This window comes from Dermacentor albipictus, chromosome 6 (genome assembly GCF_038994185.2).
Source record: "Dermacentor albipictus isolate Rhodes 1998 colony chromosome 6, USDA_Dalb.pri_finalv2, whole genome shotgun sequence".
NCBI classification, from domain to species: domain Eukaryota; kingdom Metazoa; phylum Arthropoda; class Arachnida; order Ixodida; family Ixodidae; genus Dermacentor; species Dermacentor albipictus.
In genome coordinates, this window is record NC_091826.1 from 98,314,209 (window position 1) to 98,329,960 (window position 15,752).

The following is a 15,752-nucleotide window of genomic DNA, read 5'->3' on the forward strand; positions in this document are numbered from 1 at the left end:
CGGCATGGACTGGCAGCTCCTGTCATGGATTTACTCTGGTGTAATGGGACCGCAGAAGTAAATGAAGACAAAGACATGCAGGACACAAGTGCTTAACCTCAACTCTGGCTTTAATAAGAAAACAGACATATACAACACGTAGTGACACGAAGTGACGTTATTAATTCAAAAACAAATTCTTCATGCAATTTAATTGAGAATGACTGGTGCATTTGTCCTTTTCACGCTAATCTGCCAAAGCTTAATTATCTTATGTACATTTGCTCATAATTTCTGGCAACGAGTTTCGAAGAACACTGGAACGAACCACTCTATTTTGCAGTGCATCACAATGTGCGGATGAGAGTTGTTGCACACAAACTTCATTAGCCTCAATCTCATATTATTACAATGCGTGTCTATGCAATGCAAGCATGACTGGATAGCAATGGCAGACTACATAACCTCCGTTGCACAGTGCAACGCCTGCAAATTGTGCTGCACGCAACAAACTAATTAGTTTGTTTTCCTGGCTTCAATCTTTTTTTCTCATCAGAGCAAATCTCTCTTCACATGTTTCATACAAAAAAAAATGTTTGCCCATAGGGACCAGCTACACAATTACTCACGAAAATAAAATCCCAAATGCATACGAAACAACTGCAACCACTTCTTTACTTCATCATCTCATTCATTATATTCCCTAGTCATGCCTGATTTAGTTGCGCAAATCCTTTTTCTCAGGCCCTTGTAAGGAGAGTTTTGTGCTGCAACAAAAGGCAGAAGCCAAAAAAAAAGGAAGAGATTGGTTGTGGCTTGAAGCACAATATGCATCTAGTGAGCTAGGCTGCAAGCGTTGCGTAGTCTGCTGCCATCACAAGGCCGTGCCTACATTGGACAGATGGGATGCTCTATTAATGCGCAATCAGGGAGATTGAGGCAGTATGAGTCATCTGTGTGAAACAACCCTCCCTCACACAGTGATAAATGCTGCAAAGAATGTGACCGCGGTCCTGTATTCCACAAAACTTGCGTTGTAGCGAGATATTATGACCTGACAACATGCAACGTAATTGTGGTTTGCAATATTTAAAAAGAATGATAAATGTATCAGTGATCGATTAGTTGTACTGCATAAAGAATTTCTTTTAACAGATATCATCACATAATGTCTCCACCTGTTATTAAATATTGCGTTTCCTTATTTTAAAGCTTGAAGTGAAATCCGGTGCTTGTGTCATGCGTACATATCTTTCTTCGTTCACTTTTTGTGGTGCCAACACACCAGAATTTGTATAACCAAATGGCCACACTGCTTTTGTCACGTTATAGTGGTGCTTGCAAAGCCTCGCAAACAGCAGCCTATTTGGTCAAAACGTGCTTTTGTACATATGCTTTTCCAAAAAGAAAAGCTGCGGAAAGGTAACAGAATCAATAGCAGTAGGTTAAATCCACTGCAATGCTTTACTTTTCTGCCTTTATTATTCGTTGCACCTAAGTGGATAAGCCAGAGTGTTAATGTTACAGAAATGCAGCAAATAAGTTGTTGAAATTATGCAAAAATGTTAACGCAACTAAGCATAGATTTATGTGCAATAATAGACACTACTCAGTGTCTTTCCTTCTGACACAAACGTAGTATATCTTATTTTTTTGGCATGAAGAAAAGCATATGTAGACCAGGCAATATTTGAATGAGAGCCTTCACGATTAAGCACCACTATGTGACCATTAGGGTACATACACTGTAAATAATACAGGTGATGTCCCGAATATCACCAGTGCAACATGTTGGCGAAAGCAGCAACCATTAACCCCGAAACTAATCAAATCCCACAAAAAAGTGGCTGTGGCTTAACTAAGGTTAAGGCCAAGATGCGAAGCATACTAGCCTTTATTTTAGTTGTTGAACCACTGTTTAGCCTGGTGAACTGCTGTTGCTTGGGTAAATTTGGTTCGGCTAGACGAAGAAACAACTCATGCAGGCGAGCGCACGAGCTGAGACCCGGCTATGTAGCTACGCGGCCGCAAGCGAGCGCACGATTTGAGCCTCCGCTTTTGCAGCTGTTATGACGTCATATGGTAGCTACGCGGCCGCGCGCGCCGCAGCAAGGAAGAGCATGGTTGTGCAGCTAGTATGCTTCGCATAATAAAAAAGAGATGTGTCAGTGCAGCACCTATATTCTGAAGTTACAGGAAAGTGGCATGCTTGTTAACAAACCTACAACCACGGCACATTTGTATGTGGCCAACCCCTGCCTCTTTATGTGCTTTCGTGCCTTTGACAAGGTGTTACTAGATATTTATTTGCTTGTCTGTTGCAAAAACACATCAATTATCAGGTCCGTGCACAGTGCACCATGCCATTTATCTATGTGGACTCACTTTGTGTCCTTAGCACTGCTCTCACCTGTTCAGAACTAACAATCGCAAAAAGACTTGTTCTACTTAAATCTACATGTCTGAACATGTGGGTTCTGCAGTTGAAATAAGGTAATTATAAGTAAAACGAATGACATGTTCTGATTAACTTTGTTTTCATAATCTAATTGTTTATTTGGACACATAACCAGTCAGATCATTCGCACTAACACAAGAAAATAAATTCAACACACTGGTTTATACTGGTCGGTGCTCTTTTGACTTTAGGACACACTGAACAAACGACAGGCAGTGAGAAATACCAACAACCACTAACTTCCAGACGGCATTATTAGTCACATGTGCACATGCTATAGCTACAAAAACCCAAACGAAAGTAAACAAAGAAAAAAACTACATTTTAACACAAAAAGAACAAGACAAAACAAATTTCTTCTTGTAGCTAAGTCACAATCAAGGTGCAAATGCCAGCTATAGTTCAGCAAGCACACCTTTAGTTATTTTGCTCAGTCGCTCAATATCACAATTTCTTGTTTGACAGCAACACTGACGGGACATCTGTGCATATCTTTATTGCACATGCCATTTTTGCTCGCCCCAAAATCCTTTCGTGGTTATTCATTTAGTACCTGCTTCGCCTGTACTGGCGTTGCAGGGGGATATACATTCTGTGTAATGTAACTTACAGTCAAATCAAACAAACAAAGCAGGGAGGGAATTACCTTTGAAAACTATACAATCATTTGCATGCGGAAAAACCTTGCAGTCCCTTTGGTCCCAGGAAAAAACAATGTGAGGCATCACCACTAAGGAAATTAGTAAACCTGTTTAGTGTAATCTCTTCCTTGTGAGGTATGATGATAGCCTGATATGAATTTCCTTATCTCTACATGTTTGGAACAGTATATGCTGTGAAATAACTTTAACTGAAGAGATTTCCTAGTCTTTTCAATCCTGCCATTGCAGCTTACCCTTACTCTCAGTAATACAAAGCCATTTAGTACGATTTCAAATTTTGAATTTGAGAGTCAGCGAATAAAGATATGGTTTTACGGTGTGTCACCGATACCTTCACATAGGTAGTATGAAGCAAACCCAGCCTTGCTTTTTCATCCACTCTGTCCTCTTTGATACTGTCACACGCAGTGGGACGACACTATCATGAAAAGTGCTGGCAGTGGAGGCGAATGCTATGTCTGTCTCATTTCAATGCATCTCTGAAACTACAGATTATGCAACCCCCAGTACTAAACACGTGGGAAGACTGTGCACATAATACCACGCCATATCAGCACATCTAGTCTTTCCACACGCAGCAGATCACCTCTAGAACAGGATGTGCAGGCTGCAGATGTGCTCAGCTGCGCTAGAAATGAAGACACACATGGACTGGGCCCCTTTGAGGGCCCCCTTAAAAGCTCAGTTTGTCATATTTTGTTTCTGCAATAGGCTAGTGCAAAGAGTGAATTTGCTTCATTCCTGAATAAAGGGAAAATCAGACATCCACCCGTTCATAGCAATTGCTACAAAGGAAACTCATACGGATTCCTCGAAAGAAAAGCCTCATAGTTGAAGAAAAATTCGTCCTGGTCCGGGACTCGAACCCGGGACCACCGCCTTTCCAGGGCAGCCGCTCTACCATCTGAGCTAACCAGGCGGCTAGCAGATGGCAGGGCAAAGTTGAATTTGTCGACAACACAAAGCAAAGGCAAGAGTTTCATGTAGTAGTTCTGCGGAAACCCGCAAGGTGGAGGGAGGAGGAAAGAACTTTATTGTTTGCCCTGCGAGTTGGTGGGGAGGGCCAAAGGGCCCGCCTAGGTGACGGCCAGGAGTTCTTGGGTCCTGGCGGCATCCTCGGCCCGCTGGACGGCCCATAATTGATCTTCGAGGGCGGGGCTGAGCAGCGCGGCTTCCCAACGCGTGCGAAGGCTGCTGCTAGAGGCCGCGTTTTCTTTATTGCTATTTAGCCCTCGGCATTCCCATAATATATGCTCCAGAGTGGCTCTGGATTGACATGTTCTGCATTTGTCCGTAGGATATACATCCGGATATATGATGTGCGAGAGCGCAGGATTCGGGTACGTCCTAGTTTGTAACTGCCGCCATGCGACAGACTGCTTTTTTGTCAATTTTGCGTGAGGTCGCGGGAATATGCACCTCTGTAACCTATAATGTTTCGTAATGTCATGATATGTTGTCATTCTGTCCTCCCACTCCCACTCATTTACCGTACCGTCACGTCCGGAGGGTGTCGGGGCGTCACTTGCGACTGCGGCTCGGTCCGTAAGCCCTCGAGCCGCGTCATGTGCCGCCTCGTTGTTGCCGTCCTCCGCGAGGGTGTGAGCGGGTGTCCAGGTGATATATATCTTTCTTTTGTAATTTTGCCCTCCTGCAAGAAGAATTCGTAGTGCCTCCGGGGAGATTCGGCCGTTGGCAAAGTTTCTTATTGCCGTCTGAGAGTCGCTGACTATCACGGTTGCGTTAGTCTGAGCTGCTGCGAGCGCTATGGCTACTTCTTCAGCTATCTCGTTACTTGTGGTGCGTATCGTCGCGCATGTCTTGCACCGTTTATCCCTATCGATTACGGCTGCCGTAAATCCCCGTCTGCGACTGTATCGAGCCGCGTCTACGAACACTGCTTCCTTGTCGCTGCCGAATTTCTTCTGTATTTGCATCGCTCTGTTCTTTCTTCTGTCCTCATTGTGTTCTGGGTGCATGTTCTTTGGTAGGGGAGGTATTACCAATCTTTCCTTTGTATCTCTCGGGATGTCCACCTTGACACCATGCTGTGTGTGGTAACCTATGTCTAATCTCTCTAGGATGTGTCTGCCTGCTCTAGTCTTAGAGAGGCGTTCATATTGTGCCGTACATTGCGCTTCAATGAGCTCGTCTATAGTGTTGTGTAGGCCTAATTGCAGCAACTTGTCCGTGCTGGTGCTGATCGGTAGTCCTATGGCTAGTTTGTATATTTTCCGAATGAGGCATTCTAGTTTGATCTTTTCCGCGACCTGCCATTTTAAGTACGGCGCTACGTACACTATTCTACTTATTACGAAGGCCTGTATTAACCTGATTGTGTTTTCCTCTTTCATCCCGCTATGTTTATTTGTTATCCTTCTGATTAGCCTCATGATTTGCGCTACAGTTCCCTCCAATCTTCTGAGGGTTTCTCCGTTGTTGCCCTTGGCTTCAATGATGAGCCCCAATACCCTGATCCTATCGACCTTGGGTATGGGTTTCCCATCGGCCGTCTTTAACTGTATCTCCTCTCTATGAGTGAGCTCTTCCCTGTAGCTGCCTGGTTTGCGACCTCTGCGAGTCGGTCTGTACAGTAACAGCTCCGATTTCTCTGCCGAGCATGTTAGCCCTGTCCCCTCTAGATATTTTTCGATTGTTTCGACCGCTGTTTGAAGCGTTTGTTCTATCTGCCCGTCACTTCCGTTTCTTACCCATAGGGTAATATCGTCTGCGTATAAGGTATGATTTAGACCCTCGATTTCTTGTAGCTTGGCTGGCAGCCCGATAAGCGCTAGATTGAATAGCATCGGTGATAAGACCGAGCCCTGTGGCGTACCTGCGCTGCCTATCTCGATATCCTCCGAAACTAGGTCCGCTATCGTGATCTTTGCCTTTCTGCCCGTTAGAAAATTGCGTACATAATCGTACGTGCGTTTTCCCAGTCCTAGTTCGCCTACTCTATCCAGTATCATTGCATGTGTTACGTTATCAAAGGCCTTTTTTAGGTCCAACCCGAGAATTGCCTTTGTCGATCTGCCCGAATCGTCTATGATCTGATGTTTTAGTTGTAACAGAGCGTCCTGCGCTGAGAGGTTTCTCCTGAATCCTATCATCGTGGGCGGGAGCGCGTCGCAGTCTTCGAGGTAGGTGGTCATCCTAGCTAGGACCACGTGTTCCATGAGTTTCCCCACGCAAGAAGTGAGAGATATGGGTCTCAAGTTCTCAATTTGCAGTCGCTTGCCCGGTTTAGGTATTAATACGATTTGTGCCGTCTTCCATTGCTCCGGAATCTGCCCTGCCTCCCAGCATTCGTTAATATATTCGGTTAACTTAGCTATAGACTCATCGTCCAAGTTCCTTAGCGTTTTATTCGTTAAACCGTCTAGTCCGGGTGCCGACTTGGTATTGAGTTTCTGCAGAGCTGCCCTGACCTCTGACTCGCCGATTTTGCTGTCTAATTCGTCATTAACCTGCCCTGTGTAGTCAGGGTGTAAGACGGGCAGCACTTGCGAGATGTATCTTTTCTCGATTTCCTTGAGGAAGTCCTGCTCTGTCCCTCGGTACGTTTGTATTAGCCGATTTATATTTTGCCTATGTGCCGACTTTGTCCCGTCCGGGTCTAACAAATATCGAAGGATGTTCCACGTTTTTGCCATTCCTATCTGACTGTCCATGCTGTTGCATTTTTCCTCCCACTGTTGTTTGCATAGCTGCTGGGCGTACTTTTCTATGTCCCTGTTCAATTTGGCTATAGTTAAGTTTTTGTGGTTGATTACTTTGTTCTTTTCTCCTTGAAGTCGACCAAAGTCTCTTCAAGGTGTTTATCGGCGTTGATGAAGCAGGAGGCAGGTTGGAGGTAACAAAACTTGAAGATATATTGCAACGGAAATATTTACACAGTCAAATACACAGTGAGCAAAAGAACACTGATACAAAACACACAAGTAAACAGCGCCTTACTCTTCTACTCTCTCTTAAGTTAGAGCCTAGGACAACTGTCACTACATACGATCAACCGAGTCTCACTGTTCTACCACTAAGTGGTTACGGCCCAGACTAGCATTGCATCGTACGGAGTCTTACTGTTCTATCAGGTTTAGTGATTACAGCCTAGACTGAGGAACAAGCACCTCGTCTCGGTTGTTATAGGGGAAAGAGACAAAGAAAAAGGGCGGTAGGGTCGTTAGCCCATCCCACGGAAGCAATTGCCAATGAGAGTTGACAGTTTCTTAAGCCACAACCCAAAGGGAAGGGCTTACTCTCATAAGTGAGTCTATTGGAAAACTACCCTGTTTTCCCTCTTCCCGCATCTTCTTCTCCCCCTCCTATTTCCACGTGGTCAGTGACGGCCTCGTCAAACACGCCAGGCCTGCATGATTTATTGAGGCCATCTCGCGCCTCAGCGGCGTTTCTAGCCAGCAAGGGTGGCTCGGGCGCTGGTGTCCCAACACCGCGTACCGTAGCCCCCCTCAAGGTTTTTCCTGGTAGAAAACTAATTACCGCTGGCGGCATCCGGACTCGGGTGCTCTTCAAACGACGCCGCGCCCCTCTCTACGGCGCGCACTGCATGCTGTAACACGACACAAAGCGGGCTCTCCCCAGCGCTCAAAACAAGATGCACGGGGCTGCCGTCCGAATGCGTAGGGGGGTGAACCCCCCGCTCCGCACGCGCCAGACGTGGTCAACCTTGCTGGCAGCTGCGTCTCTAATTAGCAGGGGACTCAAGAGCCGGCGCCACAACGTCGCGTATACAACCTTTGTCCGCTCGAGCTTTGTCCGCGTGGCCCTATTATGACCATCGGCGGAATGTCAACAAAGCGCGCGTAAAAGCATTTTCTCCGAATCCGTTTTCTGCCTCTGCCCCGCGCCCCCCGCGGCGGCGCGCGCCTCGGCTCGTCACCCAACACCACGCGGGCCGTCCGACCCCTCACCACAGAAACGGTCGCCGCCCGAGGCGCTGGGGGGTGGACGCGTCCCCATTCACAAAACGCGCGGGCAACTCGCGGCACTGCAAAAGTATATACAAAACAATCATGCAGCCGTTCGACGATGAGCGGCCTAACACGTTCCCCCTAAAGAGTATACTGGGCTGATTTTCGCTCAGTGATACGATAAATCACTGCCGCGATTACGTAATGAACATTCTAATCACACCCTAGCCTAATTACATCACAACAACAAACACTTTCAAATAACAAAGCAAGAAGAGAGTAAAAAGAAATACACAGTACATGTCATCAAACTATTAAGCACACGATTGCAGTTCCAAACTGTAAGAGCACTCTAGTGTCTCTGTGTCTTGAATCGGCACTCACAAAGTCCGCAATATACAGCGCCAAGTGAGCAGGAACATTCACGCCCATCCAGTTGGCATGGCACTATAGTATTACGCTGGCTCCCATGAGCTGTTGTGAAGCCTGGACAAAGCATCCGTGTTACCACTACTGACACCCTTCCGATGTCGCACTGACACGTGATATCGCTGTAAAGCCAGCGCCCATCTTGTCAATTTTGCCCCGTGTGGAGTCGAAGTTGTAAGGTACGACAATGGATTGTGGTCGGAAACAACGTTTATCTCGGCACCAAAAAGCCAGTAGTCAAACTTCTTTAAGGCCCATATAATAGCAAACGCTTCCCTCTCAATTGTCGACCGTCGCGTCTGAGTCGGCGTGAAGCGGTGGCTGGCAAAGGCAATAGACCTCTCCTTTCCCTCAGCTGTCATTTGCGCCAAACAAGCGCCCGCCGCCGTAGCTGATGCGTCTGTGAAAAGCCAGTAGGGCTCAGATGGGTCCGGAGTGCTGAGCGCCACGGCCTCGCACAGGGACTGTTTCAGTGTCTCAAATGCCGTCTGAGCTTCCTCCGGCCAGGGTATGCTATTGGGTACCGCTTTCTTTGTTAACCGCGTGAGCGGGCTCGCCACCTCTGCACATTCTCGGACGCACTCGCGATAGTAGCCGCACAGTCCTAGCAGGCTGCGTAGCTCCTTTTTAGTGCGTGGTGTCGCCACATTCTTAATTGCAGCTATTTTCTCTTCGTGTTCTGGGGTTGAGAATCTTGGTGCGCAACCTAATTTCTCGAGCATCGACTGTGTGAGCTGTGATTTGAAATTAGTGCCCGGGTCGGAACAGATCATTTCCGGAACGCCAGTGCGACTGAAAATTTCAATCAACGCGTCGCAAGTCGCCTTAGTTGTCAAAGAGCGCAGTGGGACAACCTCTGGCCACCCTGTGCAAATGTTCACCAAGCATAGCGCGTACCTATGACCTTTCGCTGACGGTCTGTCTAAGGGTCCAATGATGTCTGCATTGACAATTTGAAAAGGGTGATTTGGCCTAGTGGGAGGAGTTATAGGTACTCTGTCCGTGCGACGCCTGTCAGAGCGAATTTGACAATCATGGCACGAACGACAATGCTCTAATACCTCCTTCTCCATGCCAGGCCAAAAAAAATTACACCTAATACGCACTTTAGTTTTCCTTGGCCCTAGGTGCCCTCCGCATAGTGACTCATGAGCTAAACGCATCACCTCACTGCGCTTGTCTTTGGGAACACTTAGTTGTCTCACTCGGGTGCCTACTATTGAGTCCCAGTGGTGTAAGAGTCCATCAGAGACGAACATGCCGGATTTCCCACTCCGAGCATCTTCCCAACCTTTCTTTAAGGTGGCGTCAGCTAGCTGCAATCTGCGGAACTCTTCTCTCTGGCTTATTGACGCATCCCTCTCTTCATCAATTAGCTCAACTTCTCCAGAAACACCTTCCTCCTCCAAAGTAACATTGCAGGCTACTGCCTCGGCTTTCTCATTTGATCGCTCTATCCTCTGAGCAGGCTCGGCCGGTGCTACAATGGATTCCAGAGAGCTGCTGGCCTTGAATAAATGTTCCCAATCTTCCTTGGTCAACAAACAATCTGTGCCCTCGACGAGCTCATTAGTCAACGCGCAGAGTAGGTCAATGTTCTGGGGCTCCGCCGCCATTTGCGGGCTATTTAACTTTACCGGCAACGTTGCTAGCTTTGCCTCGATAGTTTTACCAAATGCAGACACCAATCTTATTGTGCCTGATGGCTCCACGATACTTTTCGGAAGGAGACTCTCGCGTATGACAGTTATTTCACTTCCCGTATCTAGAATCGCATCTGTGGATACGTTTCCGCATGAGATAGGGATCAACTGCAGGTTAGTCATGCCTTCGCCTTTGTGTTTCAAGGCCTCTACCTTTGCAGTGAGGACTCCATTCGTTATCTCACTTCCCGTCTCGTGGGCTATCGACACCCTTTGTGCCCTCTGCCTTGGCTCGATAGCCTTCTTTGGCTGATTTTCCTTGTCACTAGACATCGGGCAATCCTTAGCGAAATGGCCTGAGCTGTAACATACGTGGCACCTGAGGGCGCTTTTCGCTACGCGCGTCTGCTTTTGCCCCATCTCTGCCACTGATGGCTTTGAGGCGTATCCTTTGCCTTTGGCTTGTTCCAAAGTTTGTAGTACTTTGGCAATCTCAGGTGGCTTAAGCCATCCCTCGCCTTCTCGTAGCATCACGTATTCAAGACCCTCTATACTAAGGCCCGCTTTTATACGATCCGCTACCATGAGTTCTGCCATAACTTCTACAGTGTCGGCTCCTCTTACTTGAAGGTAGTAGGAAAAATACGTTTTCACTCGCGACGCGAACTGTGACCACGTTTCCTCCTTCCGCTTCACTGCTCTCTCAAACCTTTGCAGATACTCTGCCGGAGAAAGCTTCAGTTCCATCAACACTGCCTGTTTAACTGACTCGTAATCTGTACTCTCTTCCTGGTTGAGGTTACGCAGTAGGTAGCGAACGCGCTCAGTTAGAGCTGGCATGACTAAATGCACGCGACTCTCATACGGTACCCCGTAAGTAGCAAAAAGTCTCTCTACCTCCTCAAACCATAAGGGTACATCCGCGTCACCCGGCAGGCGGAACCCTTTCAGCACTTTTGCGCATTGCGCGACGGAGTCGAAGCCCATTCGCCTCCGATCGCCCCGCTCCGACTCAGCGCTGGACGACGTGCCATTGAGACGTTCAGCATTCGTCCTTGCCTGCAACAGCCTTTCGTACTCAATCTGAAGTTGTATACAGGTAGTCTGAGCATTGAGCCTTTGAATTTCAAGTTCAAGCGTTCTTGTATCATTCGGAATTTGCAAAGGCTGAGATGCCTGCTGCGAATATTCCTGGCTCTGACTGGGTTCTCTCATTTCATTTGACTTATCGGAATTTAGCCTATCGTCATTTGATAACTCCCGATTCCGATCCATTTCCGCCACCGTCGCACCCTCAACTCCATTAGACTCCATTGTCTCTGCGCCCCTGCGTGTCCTCACCATTTGCTCTACACATCAACTGCCATGCCAACTTGAGAAAGACGCAAGAAATCCTGCTCACCCTTTGCTGAATGCACTGTCGTTTTCGGATCTCCTCCACGGTGCCGGGCTTGGCTGCTGTGGGATCTTCTCAAAGGTGCAGGAGGTGCTCGTTGGATGACTTGATCTTCTCACCACTGGTCCAGGATTCGATGTTGTAGAGCTCGCCGATCCTGTCGGCTGCGCCAGTTAAGTTTTTGTGGTTGATTACTTTGTTCTTTTCTCCTTGAAGTCGACCAAAGTCTCTTCAAGGTGTTTATCGGCGTTGATGAAGCAGGAGGCAGGTTGGAGGTAACAAAACTTGAAGATATATTGCAACGGAAATATTTACACAGTCAAATACACAGTGAGCAAAAGAACACTGATACAAAACACACAAGTAAACAGCGCCTTACTCTTCTACTCTCTCTTAAGTTAGAGCCTAGGACAACTGTCACTACATACGATCAACCGAGTCTCACTGTTCTACCACTAAGTGGTTACGGCCCAGACTAGCATTGCATCGTACGGAGTCTTACTGTTCTATCAGGTTTAGTGATTACAGCCTAGACTGAGGAACAAGCACCTCGTCTCGGTTGTTATAGGGGAAAGAGACAAAGAAAAAGGGCGGTAGGGTCGTTAGCCCATCCCACGGAAGCAATTGCCAATGAGAGTTGACAGTTTCTTAAGCCACAACCCAAAGGGAAGGGCTTACTCTCATAAGTGAGTCTATTGGAAAACTACCCTGTTTTCCCTCTTCCCGCATCTTCTTCTCCCCCTCCTATTTCCACGTGGTCAGTGACGGCCTCGTCAAACACGCCAGGCCTGCATGATTTATTGAGGCCATCTCGCGCCTCAGCGGCGTTTCTAGCCAGCAAGGGTGGCTCGGGCGCTGGTGTCCCAACACCGCGTACCGTAGCCCCCCTCAAGGTTTTTCCTGGTAGAAAACTAATTACCGCTGGCGGCATCCGGACTCGGGTGCTCTTCAAACGACGCCGCGCCCCTCTCTACGGCGCGCACTGCATGCTGTAACACGACACAAAGCGGGCTCTCCCCAGCGCTCAAAACAAGATGCACGGGGCTGCCGTCCGAATGCGTAGGGGGGTGAACCCCCCGCTCCGCACGCGCCAGACGTGGTCAACCTTGCTGGCAGCTGCGTCTCTAATTAGCAGGGGACTCAAGAGCCGGCGCCACAACGTCGCGTATACAACCTTTGTCCGCTCGAGCTTTGTCCGCGTGGCCCTATTATGACCATCGGCGGAATGTCAACAAAGCGCGCGTAAAAGCATTTTCTCCGAATCCGTTTTCTGCCTCTGCCCCGCGCCCCCCGCGGCGGCGCGCGCCTCGGCTCGTCACCCAACACCACGCGGGCCGTCCGACCCCTCACCACAGAAACGGTCGCCGCCCGAGGCGCTGGGGGGTGGACGCGTCCCCATTCACAAAACGCGCGGGCAACTCGCGGCACTGCAAAAGTATATACAAAACAATCATGCAGCCGTTCGACGATGAGCGGCCTAACAGCTATCTTTCTACGAAGCGTCCGGTTGTGTTTTTGTTTTTTCCATCTCCGTTGCAACCCTGCCTTTGCTTCCCACATGTGTAGAAGCTTACTGTCTACGTTCTCTAGATGCGCCTCTGGCGGGACCATTTTCGTAGCTGCCGCCACATCTCCCTTTAGTTTTTCGGTCCATTCTTCAATACCTTGTGTCGTGTCGTCGGCCTCCTCCCTTATTTTCCTGAATTTGTCCCAGTCGACAATCTTAAGTGGTCTACCCTTTGTCTTGCGCGGTCCTGCCCTTACCGTTATTTCTAGTATATTGTGATCGCTCCCAAAGTCGTGTTGCGTATTTGTCCACTGCGCGTCCCGTATGTTCTTGGTGAATGTTAGATCTGGCGTAGTATCCGCGCAAACGCTGGTACCTATTCTCGTGGGAACAGATGGGTCGGTCACGAGGGTCAGACCTTCCTGCTGCGCGTCTAGCCATAGGTTCCTGCCTTTTTGAGTTTCGATTTTGTAACCCCACGCCGCGTGTTGGGCGTTAAAATCGCCTCCGATCACTACCGCTCGGTTGTCCGCTACGGCTAGTGTTTTTTTTAAAGAGCGACCGAAATTTATGGTGTCTGCACTTTGGACTGCTATAAATATTTAATACAAAGAGGCTGTCCTTCGTTTTCCGCATGCGTATGAGTTCTAATAGAATGTGATCGATTGACTTAACTTCCGTGTCGTGTTGAACGACCGAGTGATTTCGCTTTACCAACGTCGTTAGCGCCTTCGTCTCCCCTTCGGCTCTACCAAAGGACTTGTAACCCGACAATTTTGCCAGCCCATTTGTTTCCTGCATCATTATAATATCCGGGTTTTCTTTGTCTTTAAGGTGTTGTTGCAAAATGTATCGTTTTCGATCGTATCCTCTACAATTCCATTGCCAAATCGTGTATCTAGTTCGTCTGTCCATGGCGGCGTTACAGGTTCTCCAATCCCTCGGCGGGTACGGGGGGCCTAGTGTACGGCTTAATGGCCGTCTTAACCGGTCCCCCCCCCTACTTGTTTGCGGTCCCCATATTGCTAGTTTGGCTTCGAAGTCAGCCATCATTTGTTGCACTTGCTGTAGTATCGCCTTTCCTAGCGCCTCCATCTTTGCCTCTATCTTCGCCTCAAGCCGCACTTCCAGTTGTTCTAGTTTAGTTTCAAATTTTGTTTCGTTCTGTTTGATGCTGGTTTCGATTTTCTGTTCAAATTCCTCCTGTCTTCCTTGGAGCGTCGTGGCTGGCTTGGGTTTCTTTACTCCGGTTTCAATCGGAGCGTTCTCGGTCTTACGTTTAATGGCGGTGAGGGCTACATCCTCCTCCATTGCTGTCTCTTTTTCCTCCCTTATAACTCGCGAGCTTTCCTCGTTGCGTGGCACTTTCCCGCTCCTCAAACGGTCGTTCTCTTGCCTGAGTTTTTTAATTTCATCCATGAACGCAACATTGCTCTGCCTTATTTGCGCCAATTCTTTCTCTAGCGTCTTAACTCTATTTTGAAAAGCAGCCTCTGCCTCCGCACGCGCCCCGGAAGCCACGTCCGCCCAGCTCACCTGTAAGGGTCCTGCCGCGTCGTTGACGTTGCTCTTTCCTTTTGGGCTCTGCGATCTTCCTCCCCCCTGCGCTCTGGTAGATTCGGTATTACTGGTCTTGGGTCTGGATCTCGATCTAGACCGCGATCTCGATTTGGTTCTATTCAACGTCGAGCGGCCCCTTTCCCTTGCCTGGAGCTTGCGGAAATCTTCTAGTCCAGATCCGTCCTTTGTCCGATATTCCGACCGCTGTCCCCAGTCTTCCCGTCCTGGCCTGTACAGTCTTTCAGCTTCCCTTTCGTGGTACATCGTTTCTTCTTCCTCTCGTCTGACTCGCTCCCAGCGGCGCCTCTTTACCAAATACGGTAACTTGTATCTGGCATTGCATCGGCGATCCGCCGTAGGATGGTCTTTGGCGCAGAGCTGGCACTTCGCTTCGCACTCGTGGTCCTGTGGCGGGTTCTCCAAGCCGCAGCCTCTGCATATCCTGCTGTTCGGGTTCGGGCAGACATCGGCTCTGTGACCAAGGCGTCCGCAATGGTAGCATATGTCTATTTGCTTCCGGTATAGTGAACACTTGACCAGTGCTCTTCCGTATCTCACGTAGTTTGGGACGTGATGCCCATCGAAAAGGATGATAACATTCGTGGTGTTTCCCATCCTTTTGGCCATGAGGACCGTCGGATTCTTTGGTGTTACAAGCATCTCCACTATTTCTCTAGGAGACACCCCGTGCGTTACTCCTCTTATCACTCCCTTAGAAGTATCCTCCGGAGCCGACTCGTACGCGTTGGCTTCGAACTCCTTGTCTCCCATCCTCAGTCGAGTGATAGTCCTGTATTTTTCGGCGCGCTCCTCCGATGGCGTGCTGATCACTAGAATGTTCTGTTTGTAGTTGGCACACACCGTGTCATCTTCCGATTCCTTTCTGGGGATTCCCGCGGCGTTGGCGACGCAGCATTCTAGGCGATTGATCCCATAGTCTGTGACGTTGAAGCTGTCACGTGGGCGCACTATTATCTTGTACTCCGCCTTCGGCAAAATGGGCATCCTGCTTGCCGCCATGATTTGTCTTGCTTTTTGTCCCTTGTTCCACCTATTACTGAATGCGTTCTCGCTGGAGAAGCGCGCTGCCTGATCCTGGGTTCCGTGAGATTTTGTCCGCTCACTGGCACATCCTCCTCTCTTCACAACACGCCAACCTGCTTCGTCCTCATACTCTTCTCTCGGTA

At 48.6% G+C, this 15,752-nt stretch overlaps 1 protein-coding gene and 1 non-coding gene across 2 annotated transcripts in view; both read right to left on the reverse strand.

Moving 5' to 3' along the window:
- Window positions 1–15,752, reverse strand: part of LOC139047078 (calcium-activated chloride channel regulator 1-like) — a 189,937-nt gene that overhangs the window by 139,837 nt on the left and 34,348 nt on the right. The window lies entirely within an intron of this gene.
- On the reverse strand, window positions 3,944–4,018 carry TRNAS-GGA (transfer RNA serine (anticodon GGA)). The gene has a single exon. It is a non-coding gene; the product is annotated as a tRNA-Ser (tRNA).